Source organism: Podarcis vaucheri (assembly GCF_965113315.1).
Source record: "Podarcis vaucheri genome assembly, chromosome: 11".
NCBI classification, from domain to species: Eukaryota; Metazoa; Chordata; class Lepidosauria; order Squamata; family Lacertidae; genus Podarcis; species Podarcis vaucheri.
Window position 1 is genome coordinate 44,142,248 of NC_138749.1, and position 27,560 is coordinate 44,169,807.

At 43.3% G+C, this 27,560-nt stretch overlaps 1 protein-coding gene and 1 long non-coding RNA gene across 2 annotated transcripts in view; both read left to right on the forward strand.

Annotated features, from left to right (window-relative positions):
* Positions 1 to 5,797, forward strand: part of LOC309514509 — a 266,727-nt gene extending 260,930 nt beyond the window's left edge. Inside the window, exon 3 of the long non-coding RNA XR_014212023.1 lies at positions 5,687 to 5,797. This is a non-coding gene — a long non-coding RNA (uncharacterized lncRNA). The remainder of the gene's footprint in view (positions 1 to 5,686) is intronic.
* Positions 5,798 to 18,547: 12,750 nt separating this feature from the next.
* The window catches only part of APC (APC regulator of WNT signaling pathway), a 62,368-nt gene continuing 53,355 nt past the window's right edge, over positions 18,548 to 27,560 (forward strand). The window contains exons 1-2 of the mRNA XM_082191532.1: positions 18,548 to 18,955; positions 21,293 to 21,337. The gene's annotated coding sequence lies outside the window, so the exon portion shown is untranslated. The remainder of the gene's footprint in view (positions 18,956 to 21,292; positions 21,338 to 27,560) is intronic.

Here is a 27,560-nt window from a genome sequence, read left to right on the forward strand (position 1 = left end):
GTTGTGTTTGTTTGGTGTGTTTTTTTTTCTTCCTTTCTGTCGGTGTAATTTTGCAAGGTTCTGTCTATAATTTCCCCTTCCAGATACAACAGGATGTAAATCTTATTGCTTTGTTATTTCAGCTATTGCAATTACTGAAACAAGGCGCAAGCCAGCAAAAGTTAAGAACATTATCTCTACTGATTTTATTCCAATAAGGGGATAGCTATAGCAGTCTGTTGCAGCCAAAACAATGAAGTATGGTAATAGTGGAGCATTCTGAGCTTCCATGTTCAGAACATTTTTGGGACTTAGCTAGATGGGTAAAGAAAAAGTGCTTTCCATGTTCAGATCCAGAAAAACTCCCCTCTAAGTAAATTCACACTTGACTCAAAATTTTGGTTTTTGGCAGAATTTAGGCTGCAAATTTATTGATTACAGAAAGTGACTGGTTGCATAGGCTCTGGTTCGACAAGCTCCCTGCACCCTTTCAGGTAGCGCTGACCCAGGGTTCCAGCATAGGTCAGCCAAGGGTGAACACCTGGCTAAGCGGAAAGCTAACTCTGCCACCCAAATGTCCCCCTGGACTCAGGCATGGGCACAACCCCCTCTCAGGGGTTGACCAAACCATCAAGTCCCTGGATTCCTTTAACGGAATACCCTTCACATAGGGATGGCGAGAGCGTTCTCCCATCCCTATCACCTGAACCAAAGCCTATCTGCAATGTTCCGAATGCACGCGCCGAAAGAGGAAGCTCTGGGTCACGTGCATGGGCATAAATAGGTCCCTTGAACTGTTTGGACTGCGTCCCATTGGCCAGATTGCACCCAGCTTCGAGGGACCTACCAATCGGGTGTTGTGGCTGACCAATCATATCTACCCACAACACAGGGTGTCGGTTTTCCAGGTCTCACCACAATACTCTTTAAGGGAGGACCTGATTTACTGAATATGCATCGTATATGCATTATAACACTGTGACACCAGTTCCATTTTTGCCAATGCGATTTCTCATACCAAGTTTAAAACTTGTTTAACTGAAACACTTCTTTGATGTGTCTAGATACAGCCTTGGTCTGAATGATAATAGCTTAATAACCTTGGTTTCCCCAGGTGCTGTTGGGACTACAGCTTCCATCATTCCTGACCCTTGGATAAGCCGGCTGGGAGCTGTAGCCCAACAGCATCTGGGAACCAGAGGTTGAAGAATGCAGGCTTAAAGACAAAGTATAGGGGGCACAGACCCTCCGAGTGTTCCTATTTTCCAGGGACATACAGAGGCCATCCAGGTTTCTGATTTGATCTCAGAATGTCCCATTTTCCCTTAGGAGATCCCTATTTTCATCAGAGAAATGTTGGCAGGTATGGTAGGACATTCCTACTTTCATCAGAGAAATGTTGGAGGGTATGGAGTTATGCAACCCCCGAGCCAAGGAGATAAGTACCGTATTTTTTGCTCTATAGGACACACCGGACAATAGGACACACCTAGTTTGGGGGGGGGAGGAAACAAGAAGAAAAAAATTCTGAACCCCAGAAGCCAGAACAGCAAGAGGGATCTGGCTTCTGGGATAGCCTCTTGCTGTTCTGGCTTCGGGGACAGCCTGTGAAGCCACCCTGCTGCCCTGTGGAGGCTTTGCGCAGCCATCTCCAAGCTAGAACAGCGAGACAGAGTCCTAAGCAGCGCTCCGTCTCCCTGTTCTGGCTTTGGGCTTAGCGGCGCACCCTGCATTCTCTCCATAAGACGCACACACATTTTCCCTTACTTTTTAGAAGGGAAAAAGTGCGTCCTATAGAGCGAAAAATACAGTAACTATACAACCTTGAGATGACATCTGAAGGCAGCCCTGTATAGGGAAGTGGGTTTTTTGTTTTGTTTTTTGTTTAAAGATTTATGTTTTATGTTGGAAGCAGCCAAGAGTGGCTGGGGCATAAATAATAAAATTATTATCATCATTATTGTGGAATAGGACGTCTCTATTTTCATTGGAAATATTGGAGGGTATATGGGCATACTCTCTGGTGGCCAGAGCACACTTTGTAAAACAGATCATTTCAATGGCACCTCCTCTCGTCGGATGAGGAAGGTATGGTGTGAGCCAGATTGTGTGTACATTCTCCATGAGGCCCGGAAATGACCTGTTTTCACACACATTAGCCACTTAACTTGCATTCCCCTTAACATAATATACATCATGACAGCACTGATTCTCTCACCATGCCTCCTCTGGCTGCTGCCTAGTTGGCACTTGGCTTGTGATAGAGCCTTGGCGGTTTTCTCTGGGTGTGGAATGCCCTCCTGGGTGAGATGTCTCTGGCTTCCTCATCACTGACTTTCAGGATAGATTTTAAAATGCACCTGTTTACCTAGACATTTGATGGCTGATATATAATAGAGAGGGCATGCAGTCACTTTTAAATGCTTTTGGATGTTGCAAAATGCTTTTAAATGCATTTTTAATGTTTTAAATTTGTTTTTACAGTGGTACCTCGGGTTAAGTACTTAATTCGTTCCGGAGGTCCATACTTAACCTGAAACTGTTCTTAACCTGAAGCACCACTTTAGCTAATGGGGCCTCCTGCTGCCGCCGTGCCACCGGAGCACAATTTCTGTTCTCGTCCTGAAGCAAAGTTCTTAACCTGAAGCGCTATTTCTGGGTTAGCGGAGTCTGTAACCCGAAGCGTATGTAACCTGAAGCATATGTAACCTGAGGTACCACTGTACCTTATTTTAAACTGTACTGTTTTAACATTTTGATGTTTGCCACCCCTGGGGTCCTCTGGGTGGAAGGGCGGGATACAAATGTAATAAATAAACGAACAAAAGCATTCTGGGTGGGGTAAAATCCTATTTCTATCTCTCTGCTACCCGCCTATCGATTCTTTGAAGCAAACCGAGTATGCTGACACGATTCTTTCTAAAAGAATTCCCAGGGAATTTTGATGCAGTCAGCATTAATAACTGTGTCAATGACAAATTTGTGGATTTTAAAAGGAAGCATATTATTCGCAATGGCAGCATTTTTTATCATAGGTCTTAATGACATGGCCTCTAGCATCTATCCATTGCTAAAACGCTTTTAAATTATTTTTTTTTAAAGATGAAGTCCAATGGAAAGAGGTCCAGTATATGCCCTTCTGAAATGAATCATGGTTGGTGCAAAAGTACCAATTTTTATATGCTGCTTAATGCAAAGTCTTGTTTAGGGTTAGTATAGAGTAGAAAGTGGCAATATTTTCCACAACTGATTCTCATCTTGATGAGCTTCTTAGTCCTTTTTTAATCCATCTGCTCTCTTTCTTATAGCATTGGTTGTTAGAGTGACAAAATATTAAAATCTGCACTTCAGGCTGAAACATCATTCTTACGTTGTGTCCTAATACCAGCAGAACCCATGTCAAAAGAAATGGCCTGACTTTTATTTTTGCACAAAACCAGACAACATCTCCATGATTTATATATCCAAACTGCTTTGTTAGGAGACTAAAGCCTAACTCATACGAGGCAACTGTTCTAATAGTAGCATGAATCATTTCCTTGAATTGTTGCTTTTTGAAGCATGTCCAACAGTAGTGAAAAAATAAGACATTCCCTTTTCACCTGCCCATATAGTATATGATGAATCTTAACTAGTGTTAAGTATCAAATTGTTATGTCCTGAGTTGAATAGGATCCAAAATGCAGCAGTCTGATTGGTCCTAAAACAATGTAGCAGTATGATTGGTCTGCAGGAGCCACCCAATCCAGCTCCAGATGGAAGTGAATCCACAACCTGATTGGCCTACAGGAGAATCCCGGAATTAGCCAATCTTGTGCAGCCCATTGTGTAAATAATGTATATAAAGCAGATACTTTGAGGGAACTTTCATTCCTTCTCACCACTATGAGCTGAATAAAGAGCATGAAATCCACTCTCAACTCAGAGTATATTTCACAAATGCTTGCAAATCTGAATATATTTTCCTTTAAAGTTTCTTCCCCCCACTGTCACAGGCCAGGAGTCAGTTTGCCTGCTGAACAGCAATCTGAAGGGGGAAGAAAAGGTGGAATGACTCTACCTACAGCTGATCAGCCTTCTTAAGCAGCTCTTCCAGCAGCAGTCAGATGCTGGAAACAGTGCTTGTAGTTCCTGGCCCTACCTTGCTGCTTCCTGTTTGTCTTGACCCTTGACCCTTGACCCCATGATCATTGGATTCCCTGACACCTGGACTGTCTAATCACATGGATTGGTGTTTGCCCAATCCTAGGACTGGACTTGATTTGGGATACTGACTCTGCCTCCAGGCAACTACACCTCAGAGCAGGGGTCAGCAAACTTTTTCAGCTGGGGGCCACTCCACTGTCCCTCAGACTTTGTGGGGGGCCAGACTATTTTTTTGGGGGGGGGGTGAACAAATTCCTATGCCCCACAAACAACCCAGAAATGCATTGTAAATAAAAGGGCACATTCTACTCATGTAAAAACATGCTGATTCCCGGACTGTCCGCGGGCTGGATTTAGAAGGTGATTGGGCCGGATCTGGCCCCTGGGCCTTAGTTTGCCTACCCATGCCTCAGAGACTCTTCTCGTTGGCTGGCCTCCCACTCCACTGAGCTTTGCACGTTGTTGTTTAGCATCAGACTATGACACCCACCCTCCATGGAATGGCTATGAGGAGCTCAAAAAACTGCTGCTATTTTTTATTACCAACAGTTTATTGTTATGCCTGAATCTGGGCAAACTATGGTTAATCTTAACTATTGTTCCTTGGTGGGGGGGGAGGCAGCTTTTTAACCAAAGGCCTGAAGTTGGCATGCTTCAGTGACAACTAACCAGTTTTCCCCCCAGATTTGGGCATAACCACCTGCTGTTGTGGGACGCGGGTGGCGCTGTGGGTAAAACCTCAGCGCCTAGGACTTGCCGATCGCATGGTGGGTGGTTTGAATCCCCGCGGCGGGGTGAGCTCCCGTCGTTCGGTCCCAGCTCCTGCCCACCTAGCAGTTCAAAAGCACCCTTAAAGTGCAAGTAGATAAATAGGTACCGCTTTATAGCGGGAAGGTAAACGGCGTTCTGTGTGCTGCGCTGGTGCTGGATCACCAGAGCAGCTTCGTCACGCTGGCCACGTGACCCGGAAGTGTCTTCGGACGGCGCCGGCTCCCAGCCTCTAGAGTGAGATGAGCGCACAACTCTAGAGTCTGTCAAGACTGGCCCGTACGGGCAGGGGTACCTTTACCTGCTGTTAATAGAAACAGAAGCTCCTCATGGCCACACCAGAAGAGGTGAGGGTGGGGGAAGCATACCTGTGTGAGGCTTGCTACTGCTCATTCCTGTAATGATATGCTACATTTTATTGTCATGTTTGCGCACTGTCATTGTCAGGGTGCCATGGACTGGCTGGATGCAGAGGGAACCCCCAGGGGAAGAAGGCTCAGAGCTCAGGTGGTAGGATGGCGATGGGTGTTCAGAGAGAGAAGGAGCAGACTGGGAGGAGGAGGTGGTGTCAGAAACAGAAGAGGCAACAGGGTTTAGTGAGCAGGAAGAGAATGGGGCAGAGAGCAGTCCAGAATCAGAGATAGGAGTGGGGGGCAGGAGACAGAAATGAGAAAAGGTGCTGAAAAAACCAGGGAATCTCCCTCTCTGCTGTAACCAGCTCCCTCCCCTCTGGCCTTTAAGAACATGCAGAGAAATGAAGAGGGCAGAGCAAAGAGAGGCGAGAGGCCAGAAGAAGAAGAAGAAGAGTTTGGATTTGATATCCTGCTTTATCACTACCCTAAGGAGTCTCAAAGCGGCTAACATTCTCCTTTCCCTTCCTCCCCCACAACAAACACTCTGTGAGGTAAGTGGGGCTGAGAGACTTCAGAGAAGTGTGACTAGCCCAAGGTCACCCAGCAGCTGCATGTAGAGGAGTGGAGACGCGTTCCCGGTTCCCCAGATTACGAGACTACCACTCTTAACCGCTATACCATACTAGCTCCAGAGCCTTAGGCTCCTAAGGAACTGTGGAAGGTGGGGACCATCAATCCTCACAACTGCCTCATTGGGGTAAGACCTACTGGGAAGAGTGGCTGTGGTCTCTGGGCTTGCATTGTTTGAGTTTCTTTGAATCAAGAGTTAACTTCACTGACACCAGTGTTTTTTATTGCTGACCTACTCCTGACTCCTGAAACAGGGACTGGCTGGACACTAAGGAGTGGTGGCTGGATAGCGATGAGTGAGCAACGGGAGAAGCAGGGTTGGAGATTGACTTGGAAGCAGAGGCAGAGCTAGCTGCTCCAGCACCCGGAGGCGGGGCTAGCCACCCACAGGGCGTGGCGAGCATCCCAGGGAGGTGGGGCAGCGATGTCACCCACCCCCCAGGGATGACACCTGGGACGGGCAGCATCTACCGCTCCCCCCTTCCTAAGGTTACCAGAGATCCACGTTTCCAGGGGACAGTCCCCGGATTTACAAATCAGTCCCCATACAAAATCCATTGAAGTTGAAAAGTGTCCCCGGATTCATTGAAAAACATCTGGTAACCTTTCCCCCTTCCTCCGCCAGTGCTTGGAAGAAGGGATCAGTGATCTGGAGGAGCCTGTCACAGCCAGAAGACCGGAGGCAGAGGCAGGAGAAGCGACTAGAGAGTGAAGAACAGGTGCAGGAGGGGGGAGAGATAGGTCAGGCTGGTATAAAGTCAAGGGCTTCCACATTACCTCTTCCTGTCGCACTGCCTCCCAGGACCAGCTGAGAACTGAAGAGCAAGGAGCAGGAGCAGGTTACAGTGGTACCTCGCGTTAAGAACTTAATTCGTTCCGGAGGTCCGTTCTTAACCTGAAACTGTTCTTGACCTGAGGCACCACTTTAGCTAATGGGGTCTCCCGCTGCCGCCACAAAATTTCTGTTCTCATCCTGAAGCAAAGTCCTTAACCCGAGGTACTATTTCTGGGTTAGCGGAGTCTGTAACCTGAAACGTCTAACTTGAAATGTCTGTAATCCGAGGTACCACTGTATATGCTAATGTAGTCTTCACCTGCTTGCACATAGCTTGGGTGGGGAAGATAAATCAGCTGAGGTCAGGATGGGGGGGCTCTCTGTTGCCTCAGCTGCCTCATCAAGTGTAAACCTAGGAGTAGCTGAGATGGACATGCCTTTTCCTAACTTGTAAGGGTACTTGTGACAATAAAGAGTTAATTCCTTGCTCTGGGCATTCCTTGCCTGACAGCACCATGACAGTCCTAGAGAGCTACTTGAAATGCCAGAGCAAATTGCCGCCCAGCCTTCACCAGCTAATTCAGAGTTTAGCAGAATTCCCTAGCTCTACATAAAGCATCTTAATTAAATCTGATGTACCTGTGACATTAGTAGTTAGAGCATTTGCTTTTTGTAGCACTTGCTTGGACTATTAACCTGCATGCATACCAATTAATTTTTTCCTCGTAAGGCTTTTACAGTATTTGTAAATATTCCAGCCATGGCAAACAAATGAGGTTAGCAGTCTGCTCTTTGATGATCACACTGAAGAATATGTGTGACTCACTATTGAGAAAGGCAATATAAATGTCTAGCTGGTAGATTTGTGGTTTATTTTCCGCAATGTGTTCTGTGTGGTTCACGCTATTGAATTCCAGCTTGTGTGGATCCAATCAGAAATCAATTTGAATAATATATTAGGCACATCAGATAAACTAATTCTCTTTAATGCATAGTAAACATCCATTTACTTCATTAGACAACTCTTTGCCCTTTAGTTAAGAATCCATGCATGCAATTACTCTTAAAAAAAGCAAATAACAAAGTAACTAGAACGTTAAATGAAGATGCAAAACTAATTGAATATGAACTATAGAGGGTGAGGGATTTGTTGCGGTCAAGGGAGGGAAGAGTCTTGGAACACCTAAAAGACTAATGAACTCATTGTGGCATAAGTTTTCATAGCCCAAAATACAATTTGTCAGGTACATGAATAGGGAAGTGCTTAACTAAGTAGGTACAAATGTATATCTCGAGTACAGATAGAAAAAGAAGAAAATGTTTTAACAAAGTGACACCGAAAGCTAAAGGATTAAAGAGAGAGAGACTGCATTTGTACATCACAAAAAAACCACTGCTAATGGCATGCCATGAATTAATAGATCACATCCCCCTTACATACAGAATGGGAGTCATGTTTTGTTTTGTTCCAAACAAACCACAATCTGAAGCCAAGGTTTGTTCTTGGCTTAGCAATCATGGTCTAGATGCAGGGGTCAGCAAACTTTTTCAGCAGGGGGCTGGTCCACTGTCCCTCAGACCTTGTGGGGGGCCAGACTATATTTGGGGGGAATGAATGAATTCCTATGCCCCACATATAACCCAGAGATGCATTTTAAATAAAAGCATGCATTCTACTCATGTAAAAACACCAGGCAGGGCCCACAAATAACCCAGAGATGCATTTTAAATAAAAGGACACATTCTACTCATGTAAAAACACGCTGATTCCTGGACCGTCCACAGGCCAGATTTAGAAGGTGATTGGGCCGAATTCGGCCCCCAGGCCTTAGCTTGCCCACCCATGGTTTGGAGCAAAACATACTACAACATCCAAGCTGGAAATAAAGATAAGACAAAGATTGCCATTTGTTGCTCCCACTGACTTGTGGGGAGAAGCAAAGCAGGAGCTGTGAAAACTCAGACAGTGTCAGCATTTCCTGAATTTAGCCATTATTTAATATGGTCTTTCTCTGAGTAGCCACCACTGAATACAAGATGGAAAATGAATGGGTAGGTTAAAAAAACATCGCACTAATGCTCTCTGAAAACATGAAAGTGACCTAAGAGCAAGAAATTGAGTAAGTGGGTATGTTGGCATACACGGTTAAAACCCTTTAGATTAGAGTTTACAATACATATATAAACATCTGGATCCTACCTTAACTCACAAACCATAGAACAAGTTTCTGCCATTCTCTCTCTCTCTCTCTCTCTCTCTCTCTCGTGTGTGTGTGCGTGCGTGCAAGAAAGGGAACATGCTAGGCTAGAAAACTGCAAGCCAGCACATGAAAGAACTGAGGAAATGAAGTTGGACCGTAATATTTTCAAGGAGTGCAGTATATCATTCTTTTTTTTTAAGCTGCTCAAACCTGACATGACTCGTGTGCTTTGCATTTTACTGCGGATTGGGAGTCCGTGAAGATATATTGCAGCTGGCATCTCTCCAGGTTTGGGAGCTATGGAGAACTGATGCAAAGCAGCTCTACACAACACATGTCCAACATGTCCTCTAGCCTGGTTCCTTGTTCAAGGTGATACAGTGATTTGGAAAATATTTTACAACATTTGTTAGACGGAATGGAAAGGACTCCCTCGTTTTATTGCTCAGACTAATTTGAGGGCCAATATTTATTCAGTAACATCCTCACCAAATGCAGGAGTTCATTTGTTGAGGTGGAATTCACAGAGCTCGTTCACACAACATGGCAAGCCAAATTAGGTTTCCTGAAAATCTGCAAATGTGTGGACACCCAAAGAGGAGCCTGGGAACACTTTGCTCCTCAGTCATTTTTCATTCCAATACAGTTAGTTAAATAGATATTATTATTATTATTATTATTATTATTATTATTATTATTATTATTAAAAGAAAATAACATAATGTATCTGAAAGAAGGAGGAATTCAAGTTTGGATCCAGTCGACTTCAGAACTATCACACTAAATCAAAAGATGGGCTTGAATCCTAATGCCTGAAAATATTGTTCCACTAAAACAGAATGGCTTTCCTACTTCCCTTCTCCCCTGAAAACCCCAAGCAACACTTTCTAAAAAGGTGATCTTGGAAGACACCAATGGATCCAGGGCTTTGAACTGGTTAAAAGCAACTTGGGCTGGTTACCTGGTAATAATCAGTGGGAGTTACTTTTAATTAGGCATATAGCACATCTGCTATAGAAGAGCAAATGGCAAAGAACCGTTACAGAAGGTGGGGTTTGCAGCAGATTTATTTAAAAGTGTAAGGCATTGCAACTGTAAGCATGCTTTCTCAATCCATAACAGGGGCTCAGTCCATAACAGAAGTGTTTAGAATTGCAGCTTGACTTCCAAGTACATATCTTTGAGGCGAAGATGACTGAAAATAAAGCAAATTACAGAATGCTGGGGGGGGGGGAATCATTGCACTCATATGCACTTACCTGAGAGTAAGCCCCATTGAACTCAACAGATCTTACTTCTGGATAGATTCTGAGAGATTGTGCTTTTAGTAAAGTTAATGAAAATTATTATTATTATTATTATTATTATTATTATTATTATTATTATTATTTTACACCCCACACATCTGGGCAAACATTTAAATGCAATATAGAATTGTGCCAATTTGCACATTCCTATTAATGGTAATTGCAATATGTATCTGGCTGGCTCTTAATCTCCAGGATATACTGTACTCAATCTTATTATCAAATGTTGCCTCCCTTTGTCAGTCCAACAGAAGGCTCAAAACAAAACAGAAGCAGAGCCAAATGGTATTTCAGTAGATTCCCTGCAGGACTGGCTCAATTGTTCTTTTGTAATTGTGGGCCAGTCCTAAGCAGTGCCAAAGAACTATTGGCATATTGAGTAATGAGGCTACTCAGAGTGCTCTGTTACCTGCTCAATAATGATCATATTACACTTTAGCATATTTCAAAAACCAGGAGGCTTAAAGAACATTTTGCTTCTATCTGAAATAAGAAATAGAAATCCCCTTGGTAAATAACATGGTGCGTTCTCTGTTTTCCCTTCCTGCTGTTTATACCTATTCTGATTTACTGTACTAATCTTGTAACATATACCTAAATTATCCTCTTGCAGTTGTTTTCTTTAAAGTCACCAAGTCAGCACAACGCCACAGCTTCATTTTATGATTACGTTATTTATATACCTCAGATGCAAGTGTCATCATGCAACGCAGGTATGACACTAAACAAATTTTTTGTGCAAATGAAGTGAATTGCATTACTATTTGCAGGTTGACCAGAATAAGGCATTTTTCATTTAAGTTTATAAGCAAAACCCAGTAATGGGTGGCATGGGTGGTGTAGCAGTGCTCAGCTAAGCTTCAGTTGGTTTTGTCACTGGGAGATAGACAGGGAGAGCAAAGGGTGGCAAAATGAGTGTAATGCACCAGTCAGTCTGGCACTCCTTCCAATTTGTGTACTGTTAACGGAGGAATCCGAGGGCTCCCTTGGACAAAAAGACAAAGACACCAACCAGGACAATTTGGAGCAAAACAGCAGCCTGTAGGCTTGGCCTTTATTGAAAACTGTCGTGACAGGACTCCCACCCCCAACAAGATGAAGCAAGATGGAAGTCCCGAACAAAAGAAGACCCCAACTTTTATTAGTTACTAATCCCCCAAACTACACCCCTAAAACTACATCACAACTACATCATTGATACATCACAAAAAGGAGGGGTTGAGGGAGGAGTTGTGGTGGTAATCTGAGTGTCCTGTCACCTGGCTGGTTCCCCCTTTCCCCCTCCCCATGAGTACTTTCCAGGTGACAGAGGGGAGTTTGCAGTTTCCTGCCCCCAGAGGGAAGAGCTGATCATTGTCTTTTGTTCCAGTCCATGCTGAATCCATTCCTATATGCAAGTTCTTTGTGACCTTGATGAGAGCCAGTGTGGTGTAGTGGTTAAGAGCGGTAGTCTCGTAATCTGGGGAACCGGGTTCGCGTCTCCGCTCCTCCACATGCAGCTGCTAGGTGACCTTGGGCCAGTCACACTTCTCTGAAGTCTCTCAGCCTCACTCACCTCACAGAGTGTTTGTTGTGGGGGAGGAAGGGAAAGGAGAATGTTAGCCGCTTTGAGACTCCTTCGGGTAGTGATAAAGCGGGATATCAAATCCAAACTCTTCTTCTGTCTAGGACCATCAGGGTTGGCATAGCAACTGAGCAGGGCTCCTGTGTATGTGCTGGTATGATCAAGGGATTATGGCTGCCCTGTATCAAACCTTCCCCATTTTGTAGTCCTTCCTTCATGGAGTAAAATAAAAGTGGACCGGTGTAAATCCGATGTATGGTTGATTTACTATGAATTTATAACAGAAACGTCGCGTACGTCGTGTGTGAGTGTGTCGTGTTTGTACAAACTGAATGATTGGGGGGGGTGTTCCTGCAACAGTACCACGCCAATCTCGGTGTTGCCTTGTCCCCTCCCTCTCCCTCTCCCTCCTGGTAAACCGCAGTGATGCAACCAACCACCACCCAACCACTCCACCTGCTACTGAGAAAACCTCCAACTTACAAAATATGTCCTTTCTGTTACATATCTTGTTTTTGTTTTTTTCTGGATCAACTATGGAAATCAACTGGGTTATGTACAGTGGTACCTCAGGTTACAGACGCTTCGGCTTACAAACTCCGCTAACCAGGAAGTGGTTGCTCCAGGTTAAGAACTTTGCCCCAGAATAAGAACGGAAATTGCACACCAGCGGCGCAGCAGCAGCGGGAGCCCCCCATTAGCGAAAGCACGCCTCAGGTTAAGAACCGTTTCAGGTTAAGAACAGTGGCGTAGCGTGGGGGTGCAGGGGGGGCCGCCACACCGGGCGCAACATCTGGGGGTTAGGGTTAGGGGGTGCAAATCCACGGGTTAGGGGGCGCAAATTACTTGCCTTGCCCCGGGTGCTGACAACCCACGCTACGCCACTGGTTAAGAATGGACCTCTGGAATGAATTAAGTTCTTAACCCGAGGTACCACTGTATGTTTGCAGCCACTAAGTCTTGCAGGGTCCACTTTGGTTGCCCATCTGTTACATAATTTAAAAATGCATGAATTATCTGCAAATACCAAGGATTTTTCTAAAACAAAGTTAACAACAATTTCTGACCAGAAAAAGCAAAAACGCAGGCGAGGCCCTTAACTCACCAGTATCGCCAAGTCCTTCCTGTACCAGTACTGTGGAGTCTAAGACCCAGAACATCAGTTTTGGTTGAATCAGTCTTAATTTTAACTCTAAAGAAACACAACATAAAGATGCGAAAGCAACTTTTAATTGATTAAGCTGAATGGGACACCCCAACACCCTATTTTATTTGTCGCAGAGATCCTGAACATCCAATTTACAACAAATCAGACCTAATGTTCCAGGTAATTTTAAGTGTGAGCAGGGTACAAAAGGATGTAGAATAGTTGTTTGGTACATTTTTTAAATTTTTTTTTTTGCTGTATTTTAATATTTGCCAAGTTTCTTGAATACTTTCTCGTTGCTCTTTAAACATTATATTAAATGTATGCTATTTTCCAAGTTGTAGCCAACTTCTAATTTGGCAATCTCTCTGAGAAGACTGGAGATAGTGAAGAAAATGCCCAGCATACAGTATATAGCTCATTTAAAATACATTGTTACATTTCCCCCCTCCTGGCAGCACATTGCATACATCCAATTTACACTTCTTGCTATGTTTTAAAATGGTAATAATTAGGAATACGCATCCAAGTCAAAGCAGCAAAACCCCACCCCGGTCCTCTCACCCACCACACTGTGTATATATATATAGGATAATATATATATATAGGATAATATCTATGAACACATGTTGTTACATAGATAAAAATATTTAACAGTCTACATTTTCAGAAAATATTTCAAGCTGCTTTAAAGAAGAAGAAAATGTAGGCAGCAAATGAGAGATGCTGGTATGAATCCGTATTTGCCGTGCTTACCAAACTAGGGTGCAATTTACATCCCCTAGAAGCCAATTATAAAATCCCATGAATTTAACATTTAAATTGGATGTTAAAGTTAAATGGATCTGCACTGCACCCTATTTTTACAAATCAACACTTTTTTGTACCAAAAAACAAAAAACCTCAAGCAAAAGATTGCCAGCTGTGAACAAAGAGACAAAGCGTGTTAAACAATAACTTCTTTGATTGTTGCAAATATGTAGAAGGCTATCTATAAACTTGTAGGAGGGCAGTAACTATATTTAGCAGCTCTGAAATAAAGCCTTGATTATAATACCGTAGCTTCTAATGCCATTACAAAGAGAGCACACTCATAATAAATTAGACAGGACAATCAGACTTCCAGTCGTTATTAAAACCACAAATGTCTGTGACTCACTTAAGAATTATTAATGGTGTTTCCAGCCACTAAGCACATGCTGTCAAATGATGGTGCAAATAATAGAAAGAAAAAAAGTTCAATATTACAATGTCATGCATTTGGGAACAATTAAGCATTTTTATTATGCCTGGGTGCTTCGTTAGTTCAAAATAATCGAGGTCAAAAGGTCTCAGGGTATCAGATAATCATGATGACTAAGTGTGATGTAGCTCTAAATACAGTGGATGTAAATCCTGGGTGCATTTTGTGATGTGTTTTTATTTGCGAAGAACTGATGCTTTCTTTGTATTAGCCTTAGTGAGACCACATCTGGAATATAAGATACAAGGTATAGTTTTTGGGTTATTCATGTTCAGAAAGAATTCATTTTAGGTGGAGCAAAATGATTGGAAATGGTTAATTTAAGATAGAAGGCTATAATAAAATTAATAGAATGTAATAAAAATTGATTGAAAAATTAAGTTTGGTGTATTTAGAAAGAAAATGGTTGTGGGTCGTTTTATCGTTGTTTTGATGCCTCAACTGTAACTGAATGTTCTCCAATCCCATAGTGACTGCCCAACATATTTCCATCTTTCCCCCCACACTATTTCCCCTCCTTTTGCTTTTCCAAACCACAAATATGCCTACTGTACATGTTTTCAGTTCAGCCTTCAAGCTGTGGTATTATAGGCCCTCTCATACTATATTTAACTGGTATTTACCTTAACTGTCTCATACGAGACAAATTGCTTCCTTGGTGTGGCATAAAACTGCATAGGGTCTCAGATTATTGTGATCTAAACAAAGATAAAGAATTTAGGATCTTCAATTGTTCTAATGTTCTTCTTAGGGCACCTACTTACCCAGAAGTGTCCTTAGGCACTTAATCACATGGTAACATGCCCTAAACCTCAAAGGGTTTGTTCTGCATTTTGGCATTTGGAAAATTTTAAACTGAGGATCAAATTAAAGCATGTTCAAATGAACGGCTGAGGCAATAACACTGGGAAAATAGATTGTGGATTGCCCTAGAAGCATCCAGAAAATAGATGGGCACAAACTGTGAACAGTCCAGAAAAATATGGAACTAACTAATTACCAAGGCTTAGAGTGTTGGTTTATGGAACTGTTATGTTGACACAGAGGTCCTTGATTGTAACACAAAATTATCTTTGAAATTAAGCCTGGAAAAAGAACCTAGATATTTATTTAAATGTGCATCTTGCTTCATGTCAAAATACTTGAGGCTGCTTCACATATTTAGATATAAATGTAAGGTATTAATATGACAAACTATACACAGATACTAGTAAGAGCCAGTTCTGCACAACGTACTGCATGAAAAACCCTCAGATTGACATTCTGTTCTGCAGACATGGACTCAAACCTTTTGAAACCCATGGGTGGTTGAGTATGAAGGGAACCAAAACCAATTCAACCTTTCTTCTTTGTGTCAAGCTTCTGGTGTTTGTTTGGTTAGGGTCGCGATCCTATACACTTATACCTGGAAGTAAACCTCATTGATCTCTGTACGACTTCAGGGTAGGCATATGTCAGTTTCTGCTGCAAAACACATGATAGCCTTTGTTCTAATACATGAAGTGGCCAGTGGAGCGTGCATCTGAAAGTCAAACTACATTTTCAATGTAGCACTACAGTGGTTCCTCAGGTTACAGACGCTTCAGGTTACAGACGCTTCAGGTTACAGACTCCGCTAACCCAGAAATAGTTAAGAACTTTGCTTCAGGATGAGAACAGAAATCGTGCTCTGGTGGCAGCGGGAGGCCCCATTAGCTAAAGTGGTGCTTCAGGTTAAGAACAGTTTCAGGTTAAGAACGGACCTCCGGAACGAATTAAGTACCTAACCCAAGGTACCACTGTATGCACTTTCAGCTGTCTTTTGAATCCATTGCTGCCCTCATAGGATGTGAATGTTCTGCAATGCCTCCATCTGGGTGCAGGTTGTATATATGTGTAAATAAAACCATATATCATCATCACTGTTGTGTATTGAGTCAAAGGATTTTATATTTGTATTATTATTGTCTGTATTTGCATTAGGGTAAAGTAACTGCCTTTTGGTTTCAGAGGGTACAGCTACTATTGGTTCATTTAAGCTGCTGTATTTGGATCCTCTGTCTTATTGGTTTCCTGCTTGGCAGGGGGTTGGACTCGATGGCCCTTGTGGTCTCTTCCAACTCTATGATTCTATGATTCTATGAAAAGGCAGGACTGTGATTGCCTGATATTGTTCCCTCCAAAATGTATCCTTTTTAGCTAGTCCCCTGTCCCTATAAATGTAGCTTTCCCCTCCTCAGGTCTCAGTCTTGTTTGCTGTAATAAAGAAGTGTTACTAGAGAACTGTCTCCAGCATATTATGTTAAGAGAGCTGAAATCACAAACCCCACGTCAGAACAATCACCATGGCTTTTTTCCCAGCTGGAACTCAGTTCCGGCACCTCTCAGGTGGGTGCCATTTCCATTACAGTCAAACTTGGTTTTTGAAGGTAATCTGTTCCTGAAGTCCATTTGACTTCTGAAACATTCAAAACCTGAGGATCAAGGGCTGGCTGCAAAGTAAAGGGGGGGGGATGAAAAACGTGCCTCGGAAGCCGTTTGACTTCTGAGGCGTGTTCGAAAACGCAAGCATTCACTTCTGGGTTTTCAGCATTCAGCTTCCGAAACATTTGGTGGCCGAGATGTTCGAAAACTGAGGTTTGACTGTATAAGAGAACAAGGTAGGTGTTTGTGGCAAGTTCTGGCACCTCCTTTTCTAGAAAAACAGCACATGATGATGCCAGTACTGTAATGATTTATTGAATTTATATAATGCCCTATACCCACATAGGGACGCGGGTGGCGTGTGGGTTAAACCACAGAGCCTAGGACTTGCTGATCAGAAGGTCGGCGGTTCGAATCCCCGCAACGGGGTGAGCTCCCGTTGTTTGGTCCCAGCTCCTGCCCACCTAGCAGTTCGAAAGCACAAAGTGCAAGCAGATAAATAGGTACCGCTCCGGCGGGAAGGTAAACGGCGTTTCCGTGCGCTGCTCTGGTTCGCCAGAAGTGGCTTAGTCATGCTGGCCACATGACCCGGAAGCTGTCTGCGGACAAATGCCGGCTCCCTCGGCCAATAAAGCGAGATGAGCGCCGCAACCCCAGAGTCGGTCACGACTGGACCTAATGGTCAGGGGTCCCTTTACCTTTACTATACCCACATGTCTCAGGGTGGTTCACAGCATAACATCAGAATATAAAACCACAAAATACATAATCAAATAAAAACAAACAAACAACCCTATAACACCCCCCAACTCATTTTAAAAGGCCATAGGATATCAATCAAATCAACCAAAGGCCTGGTTAAAGAGGGCCGTTTTTGCCTGGCACCTAAAGCTGTACAGTATAATGAAGGTGCCAGGCCTAATATTAGGTAAAGTAAAGGTAAAGGTACCCCTGCCCATACGGGCCAGTCGTGTCCGACTCTAGGGTTGCGCGCTCATCTCGCTCAAGAGGCCGGGAGCCAGCGCTGTCCGGAGACACTTCCGGGTCACGTGGCCAGCGTGACGAAGCTGGCGAGCCAGCACCAGCACAGCACACGGAAACGCCATTTACCGTCCCGCTAGAAAGCGGTACCTATTTATCTACTTGCACTTGGGGGTGCTTTCGAACTGCTAGGTGGGCAGGAGCAGGGACCGAACGACGGGAGCTCACCCCGCCGCGGGGATTCGAACCGCCGACCTTGAGATCAGCAAGTCCTAGGCTCTGTGGTTTAACCCACAGCGCCACCCGCGTCCCTAATATTAGGTGCCCCACCCATTTGACAGGGTTGCCCCACCCACTCTGGGCGGCTTCAACAAATACATAAGCATAAAAAAATTCCTTCCAGTAGCACCTTAAAAGACCAACTAAGTTAGTTCTTGGTATGAGCTTTCGTGTGCATGCACACTTCTTCAGATACACTGAAACAGAAGTTGCCAGATCCTTCTATATAGTGAGAAGGTGGGGAGGGGGTATTACTCAGAAGGGTGGTGGAAACCAAGAACTAACTTAGTTGGTCTTTAAGGTGCTACTGGAAGGAATTTTTTTATTTTGACTATGGCAGACCAACACGGCTACCTATCTGTAACTATAAGCATAAAAGTTCTTCTAAAAGTTGCCTACTTATTTATCTCCTTGCTGGAATCCAGCAACTTCGCTTTTGCCGCTCCCTGCACGTGGTTTCCCCCTCTATCCCCTCCCAATCGCTGCAGAAGCGCAGACCGACTAAGCATTTGCAGCATTTGCAGCCGAGCTCCAGGCTGGCTCTTCCTTCCTCCCTCCCTCCGCGCGCTGTCAAGCAAGGGAGACAACCAAGCCCCGCCCCTTTCCCAGCTGCTCTCTCTCCCTCTCTCTCTCAGCAGGTGTGAAAAGCGAACGCCACGCTCTCCCGCGCAGGCGCGCCGGGCTGCTTTCTTTCCCCCTGGTCTCCCAATAAGCCGGGATTCCCTCGACCGCGCGTGCGCTCGAAAGCAGTCGCTCTCGCTCTCTCCCCCTCCTACCCCGAAACAAGATGGCGGCGGGGAGGCTGGCCGGGAAGTTGGAGTGAGGGGGGCGGTGACGGGCAGCAGGTTACCAGTGTGGCGAGGGCAAAGGCCGCAGGCGGGCCGGCACCGACACCGACCGAGGCGCGAGTGGAGGGGAGCCGCCTTCTCGGGGATGAGAAGTCGGGGCGGCGGCAGGGGGACCAGCTCCCCTCTCGCCTGCTGCTGCCGCCGCCGCCTCCTGTGAGGAAGGGGAGCGTGTCCCCCCCCCACGGCCTTCCCCCGCGCCCCGGATGTGTGGGCGGCCGCCTCCCAGCTTCGTGGTGGGGCCGAGTCCCCCGAGCGCCGGCCGCGACGGAGTCCCGGGAGGGGCGGCTGCGGCGGCGCTGCTGCTGGGTGCGGAGGGCGAAGAGGCGGGCAGGTGAGTTGAGGCGCGGCAGCAAGCAGCACACCTGGCCAGAGTCAGTACACCGGCTTCGATGCCTTTCTTCCTCCTCGCCTGAGCTCGAGGCAGCCTTGCCAGTCAAAGCAGGTCGGGGATCTGGGGTCTTTGAGGGTCGTTCCGCCTCCCCCCCCCCCACTCCACGGGGCAGCAGACACCATTGCCCCATTGTCTGGCTGACTTCTTGGAGCCCTAGTTCTTCAAAAACCCTGCCCTTTCCCTATGACGGGGCTTTTTACTATTTCGAGCCAGAGCCCCATGTAAGTTAAAACGACCTTCTGTGGCCCGTGGGTCTTCTCCCTAAGGAGTTGGTGGGTGGGGGTCCCCACCACTTGGAGGTGAGGGTGTCTCATGCCCTGTTTGTGGGGGCACTATAGGAAATGGGACACTGGTGCCTACAGGCCTATGTTCCCTATTATCTTTATGTGGTAGGGCTATTGATGGTGGCCGCTGTTGGGAAGAGTGCACCACAAAAAGGGTAAAAGTTGCATGGAGTTGTTTGCAACGGGCAGACGGGTCCCAAAGACCCCAAATCGCATCTGCCTCTACTTTCCGTTGGCAAAAGGAGTAGAAATTGGGGCGGTTGCGCTTTCACAAAGTTAGGAACTAAGTAGTTTGGGTTGTGACAACTGCGGATTTGCTACAACCAGTCGTATCGGAACTCTGCAGTTTGTTCACTGAAGTTATCCTATTTTATTCCTCTGCCCATTAAACCCATGCTTTGTTGTAGTGAAGTAGTGGTTTTCAGCTGAACTGGGGATGATACAAACATTCCAACCTCCACACGGGGACTACTGATAAATGCTTCTGCATTATAGAGAATCTCTCCAAAACTGTGTGAATGAGCAGTATAGTGGCAATGTAATTCAGTGTTAGCAAGTGTAAAATGAAGCACGTTGGGGCACAAAAACCAACAGCAAAAAAACTTACGTGCTAGTGGCGGTCAGAACTATCCTGGAATGAAACCTTGGGGTTATGGGAGATAGCTTGATGGATATGTTGAATTTTACTTTAGGGATCATTAAGAAAGTGAATGAAACTAAAACACCCTGTAGCTTAATACTATTATATAAAACTGGTGAGAATATGATTGCTTGCTGCAGCTGAAGGAGGATATTGAATATATGAAAAAAGGCAGCCAAAATGAGCAAGGGGGTGAAGCAACTCCCCTGTGAGGAAAGGTTATAACTTTGGAGCAACTTTGCTGTCTTTAAAAGAAGATTAGAGAGATCAATGGAGGATGAGTGAATGTGAATGACTACTAGCTATAATAGCTATGGTGGGAGACAATATGCCTCTGAATGCTTGGGAATCGCAAGTACAGTGGTACCTCAGTTTACGAGGTCCTTAAATCAGTCAGTCCTTAAATCAAAACCATTCTTAAACCAAGACGCGCTTTCCCTAATGAGGCCTCCCATCGCCAGGGCCCTTCCACTGTTCGGATTCTGTTCTTAGACCAAGGTAAAGATCGCAAACCAGGACACTATTTCCGGTATTGCAGAGTTCGTAAACAGGACTGTTCTTTACTGCCCTGAGATCTGTGGATGAAGGGCAGTATCCAAATTTAATTAAGAAAAAAAAGATGGGTGGGTATTGTCAAACTCTGGTCCTGCTTGTAGGCTTTCCATAGGCATCTTCTTGGCCATGGAAACAGTATGTTGGACCTTTGTTCTGAGCTCTTACATTCCAATGGGAACAGAGTAACACTTGTATACTACACTCGCCATCATGTAGGCTACGCAAATTGCCTACAGTAGGCTCCACAGTGGTCTTGTACATTCTCAGTGGCCCTTCAGGCAGGTGTGCAGTCTCCAAGCAAATGAGTCAATCTACATGATCAACATTTATTCAGTTTTTATCACTTTTTATGGTCAATCCTTTAAATCAGGCTTCCTCAAACTCGGCCCTCCAGATGCTTTGAGACTGCAGTTCCCATCATCCCTGACCACTGGTCCTGCTAGCTAGGGATCATGGGAGTTGTAGGCCAAAAACATCTGGAAGGCTGAGTTTGAGGAAGCCTGCTTTAAATGGATTTTTCAGCAAGAGGAAATATTTTTGATATCATTTCAGAAAGGGTACTGCTTCAATAAGAACAGTGAGTACTAGTTAACCTTATGGAAGGTTTCCTCCTTCCAGTGTCCCCTAAATGTTTTGAATTGCAACTCCCATCAGCTCACCCAAAATGAGCAGTAGCCAGGGTTGATGGGAGTTGTAGCCTAGCAACTTCTGTGGAACTTCTGATTCCCATCCCTGTTATAGAACCAGCCAGTCGTCGTGTTGCTGTTAATTGTTCTGGTTTTTTCCCCTTCTACTTAGATTTCAGACTGTATGGAGGCTGGAGCAATCTAACTTTTCTTCTTGGTGAGTGCATCTCAGTGGATTTACCTTTGCTTGCATTTTCTTTGGAATAATTGTTCCCATATATTGTTCCAGGAGTGGTGCTCTTACTCCTATAAGAGACATGGTTTTTGTAGTTTATTGGTGGGAATTCTGAGAAACACTCATGAGTCTATAAATACATTGCGGCCTCTAGTGTTGCTAGAAGTTGAAGGGTGTTGGTGACTTGTAACCAACTATGCCACTTGTAGGCAGATACTAACATGTTAGCTGAACATTGGACTTGAGTCTAAATTCAGTTTGGCTCTGGCAGTTTATTGTGTTTGTTTCCTGTTTTGAAAATTGAACTTTTGTTCACCTGCAGGAAGTTGTTATGGGGATCAGTGATAGATTTTACAATAACTGCTCATTATGCTGCTATGCTGAACTCTTGTGAATAATCTGCATAATACCTTCTCCATATGGCTGTCCACTTCTTCATGGCAACCATGTGTATCTAACTAATATCTAACCCAGATTGCCACACTGATCCTTGCAGTTCCAATAAGGTTTTCTTACCACTCACAATTACTTTCAGGTCTTGTGTGAGAAGTTTCTACACTAGCAGTGTGGAAGGCATCTGTTACAACTATGAAAGCTTTCCTGATTGGGAAGTTCCACATAGCAAGCTGTATTAAATACTACATTTGGGTATATAGAAGTAACCTGTGTGGGGAAGGTAATCTGTAGATTGGCCTTTGTGGACCAACATTTGCACGATACCCTATTCCTACTAATAGTGTATACATAATTGCCACCCTTGGCCTATTTATCAATTGGTTTCAACTGAATTTTATCTCTGGAAGTAAGCTTTATTTCAAAGAAACTTTACACACAAGTGTATCCAATCACAGTTTTATTCAAAGATACCTGTGGATAGGGAGATATGTGCTGTTTTCTACTATTCTATCTCCCTATCCATTTGTGGGGGAGAGAGATTCTCCCTCGCCTCCATAATATGTTGTATACTTAAAAGACAGAATTGGGTGTGGGGTATTCAATAACTGTTAAAGACTAAAATATTAAAGAACTAAAAATACATGACTAACTTTTATTCAAGTAGTGGAAAAGTATTATATTTGAGACAGATAATTTCTACATAGTTAAAATTTCACTTTTTTTAACATTTTGTAAATGGCATGCTTTCAGTTTTACTAATCCTAGTGAGTCAGGAAACAAATTTAGTGGAGATCACAAGGTCCCTTAGCATATTATTATGCTTGGACTTCTGTTTCCTCCTGATATCCTTCTTCTCTTCCTCTTCATAAAGACTGCATTGCAGATAAGCTTATCCCAAGGGAGTAGTTTAATACCTGAACACACTATTTTAGGGTACAAATTAACTGATATGAAACTTCCAAGAATGTACAGGTATTCTTAATTTCTATAAATTGAGAATTTCTGTGTTCCTAGAGACATTATTGCATTTATGGAATGACTTACACTTGCACAATAAAATGTTCCCTCCTCTCTTATCCCTCTGCCTCCCATCCTCTTCAAGTGTTAGGGGACCCTGTCCCAGCAGATATGTGTGAAGAGAAATGAGAGGAAGTTCCATTGTGTGAGCATAAGTCATTCTACAAGCGCAGTGCCTTCATTGGCTATAACCTTATTGTTTAGCATTATGTACAGACCAGGATAATGGGGACAGGAATAGAATTGTAGAGTTGGGAAGGGACCCTGTGGATCATCTGGTCCACCCCCACCCCGCAGTGCAGGAATATGCAGCTGTCCCATATGGGGATCAAACCTGCAAGCTTGGGATTATCAGCACCTTGTTCCAACCAACTGAGCTAGCTAGGCAAAAGCAATGAAACAAAGACTTGGCTGTATCACATTTTTAATTGACTTTGTTTTGTATGGAGATGTGTGGTTCCGCTTGCATTGGTAATGCCATTTCTTTTATCCACACTTCTTCCGTTTGCTTTTAAAATTCTGTAATGTTTTTGTGCTTTGGATTTGTAAAAGAGCCCTTGCAGAATTGGTCAGAAGTGCCTGGAAACCAAATTAAAGCATACAGTGGTACCTCTAGATGTGAATGGGATCCGTTCCGGAGCCCCGTTCGCATCTAGAAGCAAATGTAACCAACAACGGCACGTCTGTGCATGCATGTGTTGCTTTTTGCCGCTCCTGCGCATGTGCGTGACGTCACTTTGAGCACATGCGCAAGCGGCAAAACTCGGAAGTAACATACTCCGTTACTTCCAGGTTGCCGCGGAGCACAACTCGAACGCGGTCATCCCAAAGCACATTCAACCCGAGGTATGACTGTGTTGCAGTTTCTGCACCATAGGATTGCTGAATGAAATCTTGCCCACCTTCTAAATTCTGTTCTATACTTTGTAAAACACACACTGGATATTCTTATCTGGCCCCTGTACCTCTTTGTGCTATTTTTTTCCTCCAGCTGTCCCATCTTCTCTCCAACCAGCAGGGCTTGTTCTTCCTCTTCATCTCCCTTTCCCTGCCACCTTCCAATCTGAGGCAATGGAACATGCAGCATTAATTGACTCAGTGCTTCACTCTTCTTATTTAACAATCATTTTTTGATTCACACTTGGGAATTCTTGAGCCTTGCTTGTTTATAGACCTGTTAGCAATGATATATGAAACCCAGTCTGTGAATCCTTTCTTCAGTAACCCCTATTTTCCTGAGGTCTCAGTTTTCCTGACTTTTTTGTAACTCTGTCATTTGAGAATGGCATAGTCTAGTTTTAACCAGAATAAGGGAGTTATGGTATGGCTTTCATTTAGAGTTGTGTGTGCTCATTAATGGACTTCTGAGGATGAACTGTAGAAGACATTGTGTGAAACTTCTAATGTGGAAGAAGGGAAAGTCTGCTGCGAAGGAAAGGCTCTCAACCTTTGAAGGCGGAGGTCTGAGAGAAGATTTGAAGGAATTACTGAAGGGAAGTTGGGTGATAGGAAAATGATTTGCTTGCTCAAACAGTAGAAAGATTTGAGTATTGTATGAGAAATTGGCAAAAGTATCTATGTGGTTTGTTGTGATTTGTTTCTGTGTGTGACAAGATGGTAATTTAGTGACAAACTGTCAGTTTGATATGATTTTAGTATCCCTTTAAAATGCTGAAATAAGTAAAATGAAAGAACATTGTATATGGCTTATTTGTTAATTCTGAATGTAGTGTTTAATATAATAGAATATATACAGTTTATTTATCTAGCCTACTTAGAACCTAGTTTCTGTGCTCAAGTCAAAACCAAAAAATTGTGTTTTGTTTGCTTATACTGTAGTTGTAAGCTTCTTAGCTTTAAAGGCATCTAATAGTTCAGTTCTAACAATGTCTACGCTGAAGTCCTATTTAATTCAACATGTCTACTCCCCTAGTTGGTTACCATCACCACATCTTCTGGTAGAAAATTCCAGTTTAAGTATACTGTGTGCGCAGTACAGTCATACCTCATGTTGCGTCCGCTTCAGGTTGCATTTTTTCAGGTTGTGGACTGCCGAAAACCGGAAGTACCAGAACGGATTACCTCCTGGTTTCGGCAGTCGCGTATGAGCAGAAGCGCTAAATTGCACTATGCACAGAAGCACTGAATTGCAACCTGTGCGTGGTTTCCACTGTACTTCATTTGAGTTATCATGAATCTTCTAGTATTCAGTTTTAACCGATGTCTTTGGGTTCTAGTAGTTTGAATTTCTGCGTCCATTGAATTTACACTATGCATAATATTTTAAAAAACCTTCATCTTGTGATCAATTTATTTCTAGGCTGTGTCAGTTTCACATGTTTCCATAAGTGTGCTTTGTCCTACCTATTTCTTTGTCACTCTGCAAATATAAAAAAGAACAAGTTAACGTTCATATTTCTGAACATATTTTTCTTCACATAGTACATATATGCCTTTCACTATATTTTTGAAGCAAAATTCAGAGAAGTTCAGAAACCAAAGGATAATGACATTCTTATTTGCATATTATTCTGGGATGTAAGTATCAGGTTTGTTTAAAGAACATGGACCAAAGGAAATTCTCAGGCATGCATACTTCTCTGAACATGTGGCCCTCCAAATGTTGTTGGACTTGTACTCCCATCTCCCCTAACTGACTTGTTAGGGATGTCAGGAGTTTTAATCCTACAACATCTGGAAGACCCCAAATTTCCCATTCCTTCTTCCTTTTTCTGTACTTGAAAGTCCTAGATGTTGTAACCCTCCCTCACAGTGGAGTTGCTTTGGCTGTTGGTCATTTGGGTTGCTGTTTCCTGAGTTTTCCATTTTGAGACATGCTGACCCAAACTTTAGGCACCATAGATCTATATAAAAGCATTACAATTTTAGAAGATTGTAATCCGTTTGCAATCCTTTTCATAATAATCCCAAATATGGAATTTATCTTTTTCTCACCTGCTGCACATTGGGTCAACGTTTTCATTGAACTATCTGTTTTGAACCCAAGATTCTTCTTCTTGGTTGGTCATCACCTCCTCTGACCCAATCCATCTATTTAACATTTTTTTGCCCCAGTATCTATCACTTTTTGGACTTGTTGTCATTGAACTGCATTTGCCATTTTACTGCCTGCTTATCTTATTTTGGAAAGAGCCTTTTAGAGCTCTTTATAATCTTTTTTTGTTTATCATTCTGAATAAATGGATGTCATCCACATCCATTCACTTACCTTAGCACCCAAGCCCTAGTATTGCAGCTTCAGGTTTTTCATTTTTGATTCAGCTAATACAACATCCCAGAATAAAGATAGGTATAAATTCTATATATGAAGAAAGGTAGTACTTACTGGGTACCTGCATTCCCCTCCCCCCATTTGTATAACAACATACTTTGAAAACAGTGAGATGTGAGTGCTTTTCTCTTTCAAATTTCTTACTATGATAACACCACTTGTCAGAATAGGCATGGAATTGCTTAAGTACAATTAACTATATATCCCAAAGAAATACTGGATTCAAGACTATAGTGTATTTTATGGTGTTATGTGGAATCTTTGTCACTGTTGTCTAAAAAGGCCTGCTATATCTACCCTTCATGAAAATGAACTATAGTTTGTTGCAAATAATTTGGTAGTAATTTGCTTTGGGATTTTTTGGGTGAGGAGAGAGAGATAAATTCAGTAAGCACAGCCTAGACAAATTGTTATTGACAGCCACCTTGAAAGCTCTTTAGAATGGAAAGTATGTGATAAAAATGTATGTCTTAAAAACAAAAAAGGTTCACGAGTACATTTGCCTGGAAGTAAGCCCTTTGAATTTTATTGGAATTTCATGCCAGGGGAAAAGATTTAGGGTTGCAACCTAACGTCAGAACGCTACAAATACTTTCCCTAGCTGAACAGATCCAGTCCCTTGTATTAATTGTAATCCTGTTCCAGCAATTCAATGTATGATAACAGGTATGTAGTATTTCACTAATATCCCTGGCTTTATGCTATCTGAAACGTCTTGAGAGTAGCATATAAGTAACTTATCTCCAATACTGTATGCACACACCCCTTCCATACATTTAGGGCTCTGCCTTGTGGACAATTACCTATATGGTTCTTCTGTTCAAACGTATTGGGTGGGCTCTGAACTATGGTGAGTGTCACATTTCAGTGTTGAACCAGTGCACAACCCTTGGGCACAAATTGCTTTCACTGCTTCATCTGAAAGAGCTAGGATATGCAAACTGAGATTTTATTTTATTTATTTTATTTTTAAAAACCTGACCATTTTCAGTGCTTCATATTAACTGAAAATGATAGTATGGTTGGGTCCCAGTCTTAGGCTCTTGTCCATTGCCTGACTTTGTTGCCTTCTAGAGTCAGGCTTGGCATCAGCCGTTCTACAAATACACACTTTGTGGGGGGCAGTGTGAATTTGAAACTTGGGTCATACATGGGGCAGGCATCTTTGCGTAGATTAGAAGTCTAAATGTTTGAATTGCTTCATGCTAACAACATTAATTCTTTGCTTTTATTGGGCATGCTAAGAATTGGTTTTCTGTTAGACTTGTAAGATGTTGAATTAATATGGAATTGAGTATTTCACAAAAGTTTAGATGCCAGTTCAAGTGACAGCCCACTAATTAAATGTCATTGTTAGACCTTGAGAACTGGACTTGGTTCATGAAGCTTTTTCCAAAAAATGTTTCAAGTGCAATAACTTGAAAAGAGTGAAGTGAATGGGAAAGGAGTGCTTGTCATCCTCTTTAAGCAATGAATTTGTGTACTGCTTTATTTGCATGA